Genomic DNA, 6,000 nt, shown 5'->3' on the forward strand with positions numbered 1-6,000 from the left:
TCCTTACTGCCCAACACAGGCACATAGCACCCAGGTACCTATTTACTGCTAAATGAACAAGATAAATAGATGCTTGGAAACATGGGCCATCAACTGCATTCGCCCCAGGATCAAACCCAGGTTGTTTGTGTGTGTGAGAAACAGGTGCTACAACTGAGCCATGAGAGTAAGCTATTTATTAGTTTTAAATTCTTACAATGGTCTTGAAGGTACACAATGTTATGGGTACACATATTTGGTGCATTATGAAGACTTACCCTGGGATATACCAGTAAACAAGTGGAGAAATACTAAACCGCATAAAAAATTGTGGTAATTGTTTATTATTATAATCAAAAAGAAGCGCTAAGCCACAAGGACTATACAGCATGGTAATTGTTGAGTGTGAAACCTCGGGAGATTTCGGTGATAAAATGTAGTTTAAATTGTAAAATATTGAGTGAGTTTCACATTAGAGAAAGTATTATATTGTGCAAATGGCAAATAACGTAACGAAAACCACCCAATGGAACCTAAACTTACTCCATCACCTTGCTATAAGATAAGGTTTTCAAGAGGAGGGACCAGTTAAGCCAGCGGAAGGCCTCAGTTAGATGACCAGAAGCTCCAGTGGCGGGTCATGAATAAGACCCGCGTCGTGAAACATGACCCGTTTCCTGACGAATCTTACCTAGCCTAACCTACACCACTGGTTGGGGGTTTATAGGACCACTGCCGGCTCACGCCGTATCAAGTCCTACTTTCCGGTGTCCGAAGAAGAAGCCTCGACGATTGGCAAGTTGGATAGTGGGGATATATGTTCCGTGTCCCCAACGCGTCCTGGAGCTAGTAGCAAGGCGAAAATATGGGAGTAGACTCTCCTGACGATCCGGATGGCAATGCAACTTAACTTTACCCAACTCCGGCTTAAAAACGACACTTGAGCAAGCAATAGGGCATATTAGAAAACGTTTCGGTCCTTGGACCTTGATCACAGCAGTAATCAAGGTCCCGGGACCGAAACGTTTTCTAATACGTCCTAGTCTTTATTCACGAATCTTTATAAGCCAATTTATTAGTATCAATTACGAAGGTTCTTCTTTGTTGGGTTTATCAGGGCCACTGTGCTGACAGCATACGCCGTAAATTACGGTTTATATACCTTACTCCATCATCTTGTTTGGGTTAATAGGGCCACTGACAGCTCACGCCGTATCGAGCCCTGGTTTCCCGTGTGAGGGATTACTCCACCACATAACTATAATATGCTTATTTAGGTACAGGTCCACATTAAGTACAGCTACACACATTTAGGTGACTACAATTTTCATATGTAGTAACACTTGTAAATTACTTAGGATAGGCCAAAAAAGTCAGATGAAATGACTTATTTCCACAAAATGCGTGCTAAAGGAATAACAGGAAAAGTCGGTCGATGGATCTATAATTTCCTCACTAACAGAACACAGAGAGTAGTCGTCAACAGAGTAAAGTCCGAGGCAGCTACGGTGAAAAGCTCTGTTCCACAAGGCACAGTACTCGCTCCCATCTTGTTCCTCATCCTCATATCCGACATAGACAAGGATGTCAGCCACAGCACCGTGTCTTCCTTTGCAGATGACACCCGAATCTGGATGACAGTGTCTTCCATTGCAGACACTGCAAAGCTCCAGGCGGACATCAACCAAATCTTTCAGTGGGCTGCAGAAAACAATATGAAGTTCAACGAGAATGAGAAATTTCAATTACTCAGATATGGTAAACACGAGGAAATTAAATCTTCATCAGAGTACAAAACAAATTCTGGCCACAATATAGAGCGAAACACCAACGTCAAAGACCTGGGAGTGATTATGTCGGAGGATCTCACCTTTAAGGACCATAACATTGTATCAATCGCATCTGCTAGAAAAATGACAGGATGGATAATGAGAACCTTCAAAACTAGGGAGGCCAAGCCCATGATGACACTCTTCAGGTCACTTGTTCTATCTAGGCTGGAATATTGCTGCACACTAACAGCACCTTTCAAGGCAGGTGAAATTGCTGACCTAGAAAATGTACAGAGAACCTTCACGGCACGCATAACGGAGATAAAACACCTCAATTACTGGGAGCGCTTGAGGTTCCTAAACCTGTATTCCCTGGAACGCAGGCAGGAGAGATACATCATTATATACACCTGGAAAATCCTAGAGGGACTAGTACCGAACTTGCACACGAAAATCACCCACTACGAAAGCAAAAGACTTGGCAGACGATGCACCATCCCCCCAATGAAAAGCAGGGGTGTCACTAGCACGTTAAGAGACCATACAATAAGTGTCAGGGGCCCGAGACTGTTCAACTGCCTCCCAGCACACATAAGGGGGATTACCAACAGACCCCTGGCAGTCTTCAAGCTGGCACTGGACAAGCACCTAAAGTCAGTTCCTGATCAGCCGGGCTGTGGCTCGTACGTTGGTTTGCGTGCAGCCAGCAGCAACAGCCTGGTTGATCAGGCGCTGATCCACCAGGAGGCCTGGTCACAGACCGGGCCGCGGGGGCGTTGACCCCCGAAACTCTCTCCAGGTAAACTCCAGGTAAACTATGAAAGCAAAAGACTTGGCAGACGATGCAACATCCCCCAATGAAAAGCAGGGGTGTCACTAGCACGTTAAGAGACCATACAATAAGTGTCAGGGGCCCAAGACTGTTCAACTGCCTCCCAGCATACATAAGGGGGATTACCAACAGACCCCTGGCAGTCTTCAAGCTGGCACTGGACAAGCACCTAAAGTCGGTTCCTGACCAGCCGGGCTGTGGCTCGTATGTTGGTTTGCGTGCAGCCAGCAGCAACAGCCTGGTTGATCAGGCTCTGATCCACCAGGAGGCCTGGTCACAGACCGGGCCGCGGGGGCGTTGACCCCCGGAACTCTCTCCAGGTAAACTCCAGGTCCTTGTAATATATCTTATTATTTAAAGGCTAGCTGTAGGTTACAGTAGAAATCAGTCACGATTATAACTTAAAATTTAAAACAGCTAACGAACTTAACTATGCCCAGTGTGATTTGATAAAAAATCAATTGTGACTACTGTAATCTTGTTTCTTGTTCGCTGTGATTTCCCAGGCCGCAATACTAAGCGTTCATTGGCTTTGAAGTGCCCCTCTTGGCAAAAGAAAAAAAATGATTTTCACAAATATCCCCCAAATAACAGAACGGTGCCTCGTGGCCTGGTGGGAAAAGCTCTCGCCTCACACTGAGGGTCTGGGTTCAATTCCCGGCGAAGGGGTGGAAACATTGGGTGTGTTTCCTTACACCGGTTGTCCATGTTCACCCATCAGTAAAATGGGTACCTGGGTGTTAGTCGACTGGTGTGGGTCGCATCCTATGAGTAGTATGTCACTGATGTCAGCTAGGCATGTATATCTTGTACATGTACTCGTAGAAATAGATATTATTATTAACAATCTGTCCAAGAAATAACTACCTACTTTGTGAAGTAGATAGCTGTTATTGGTGGGGTTTATAGAGCCACTAACAGTACCTCGTATCGAGCCCTAAGCAGACAACTTGTATATATCGTAAAACAAAATAATGTCTGACTTACACTTAGAAACATCATTCAATTATAAACAAAATTACTGTTACTTAAAACCTTACTTCCAGATGCCTGCAGTATATTTAAAGGTTAATTTTCCTTCTTCATAAACTTCAAATTAACATTGTTTTGTTGGACTGAAGGATTCAAACAACCACGTGTGGAATGAGCGTTGTAGTGTAGATATAAACGAAAATGCAGGAGACGGAAAATGTCTTCTTAAAATGTTTCAAATGGCAAGACATTCTATTCAACTAACACTGAATGACCTACAGTGGTTTGTTAGGTATCCTCGAAAGGGCAACTTTAAATGGCTGCCTGAATTTTTTCTCCTCCAAGGTTAGGTACAGATATACATAAGTACAACTATCATACATAGTAACACATGTATAAATTACCCAGGACAATCCAAAACAGTCAGACAAACTGACTTATTTCCATTGGGGTCCTTGTTTGTAACTCGAGAACGCCTCATCCGATCAGCTTCAAATTTTCAACGCTGGTGTAGTGTACGTAGCTTCTGGTCGACTTTATTTGCACCATTGCGAGATTTGGTTTCCGTGCGACCAAGAATGCCTCTTCCGATCGGCTTCAAACTTTCAACACTAGTGTATCCTACTTAAAAGAATGTCGGTATTGTATCATACCTTTTACAATAAGTCGAACATTGTTATTGGCACATCAAGCCACGAATAACACTTGCTTTCACTCCGATCCCCTCAAGGGAGGTTCCTTGACGCTGGTGAGGGGCTCTTGATCTAAGGAATTGGATCTGTGCTCCGGTTCCCTGAATTGAGCCTGAATACCTCCCATCCCCCCACATGCGCTGTATAATCCTACAGGTTTAGCGCTCCCCATAATTATAATATTAATAATAATAATAATTTCACTCCGATCTAACACACTCACACAAGCCTGTGGGATATTTAAGCACCTAGCACTCAAAATCTTCATTACCTCCTCCAACAGGAAAATAAATTCATCAAGGTCATATAGCGCTTGATTGAATGGGAGGTAATTACATATGATCTGGGGAAGGAGAGGGCAGTTCCAATTCGTTGGATCAAGTTTTCCCCCGGTATCAAGGAACCACCCCACCCCCACTGAAAGTTAAATGGTGTAAGAAAACCTTTCCTGTCAGGATATTTACACCGAGAGGTGCCTCTCACTGTATATATACCGAGAGGTGCCTCTCACTGTATATACACCGAGAGGTGCCTCTCACTGTATATACACCGAGAGGTGCCTCTCACTGTATATATACCGAGAGGTGCCTCTCACTGTATATACACCGAGAGGTGTCTCTCACTGTATATACACCGAGAGGTGTCTCTCACTGTATATATACCGAGAGGTGTCTCTCACTGTATATACACCGAGAGGTGTCTCTCACTGTATATATACCGAGAGGTGTCTCTCACTGTATATACACCGAGAGGTGCCTCTCACTCTATATACACCGAGAGGTGCCTCTCACTGTATATATACCGAGAGGTGCCTCTCACTGTATATACACCGAGAGGTGCCTCTCACTGTATATATACCGAGAGGTGCCTCTCACTGTATATATACCGAGAGGTGCCTCTCACTGTATATATATACCGAGAGGTGCTTCTCACTGTATATACACCGAGAGGTGCCTCTCACTGTATATACACCGAGAGGTGCCTCTCACTGTATATATACCGAGAGGTGCCTCTCACTGTATATATACCGAGAGGTGCCTCTCACTGTATATATATACCGAGAGGTGCCTCTCACTGTATATACACCGAGAGGTGCCTCTCACTGTATATACACCGAGAAGTGCCTCTCACTGTATATATACCGAGAGGTGCCTCTCACTGTATATACACCGAGAGGTGCCTCTCACTGTATATATACCGAGAGGTGCCTCTCACTGTATATATACCGAGAGGTGCCTCTCACTGTATATATACCGAGAGGTGCCTCTCACTGTATATACACCGAGAGGTGCCTCTCACTGTATATACACCGAGAGGTGTCTCTCACTGTATATACACCGAGAGGTGCCTCTCACTGTATATACACCGAGAGGTGCCTCTCACTGTATATACACCGAGAGGTGTCTCTCACTGTATATACACCGAGAGGTGCCTCTCACTGTATATACACCGAGAGGTGCCTCTCACTGTATATACACCGAGAGGTGCCTCTCACTGTATATACACCGAGAGGTGTCTCTCACTGTATATACACCGAGAGGTGTCTCTCACTGTATATACACCGAGAGGTGTCTCTCACTGTATATACACCGAGAGGTGTCTCTCACTGTATATACACCGAGAGGTGCCTCTCACTGTATATACACCGAGAGGTATCTCTCACTGTATATACACCGAGAGGTATCTCTCACTGTATATACACCGAGAGGTATCTCTCACTGTATATACACCGAGAGGTATCTCTCACTGTATA

The 6,000-nt window shown here is 44.5% G+C and overlaps 1 protein-coding gene across 10 annotated transcripts in view; it reads right to left on the reverse strand.

Moving 5' to 3' along the window:
* Window positions 1–6,000, reverse strand: part of PH4alphaEFB (prolyl 4-hydroxylase subunit alpha-1) — a 193,736-nt gene that overhangs the window by 64,038 nt on the left and 123,698 nt on the right. The window contains exon 1 of one of the 10 annotated variants that reach the window (XM_070087847.1): window positions 671–960. The exons of 8 other annotated variants lie outside the window; for them this stretch is intronic. The gene's annotated coding sequence lies outside the window, so the exon portion shown is untranslated. One more of the 10 variants, XM_070087845.1, reaches the window with a different exon arrangement.

This window comes from Cherax quadricarinatus, chromosome 23 (assembly GCF_038502225.1).
Source record: "Cherax quadricarinatus isolate ZL_2023a chromosome 23, ASM3850222v1, whole genome shotgun sequence".
NCBI classification, from domain to species: domain Eukaryota; kingdom Metazoa; phylum Arthropoda; class Malacostraca; order Decapoda; family Parastacidae; genus Cherax; species Cherax quadricarinatus.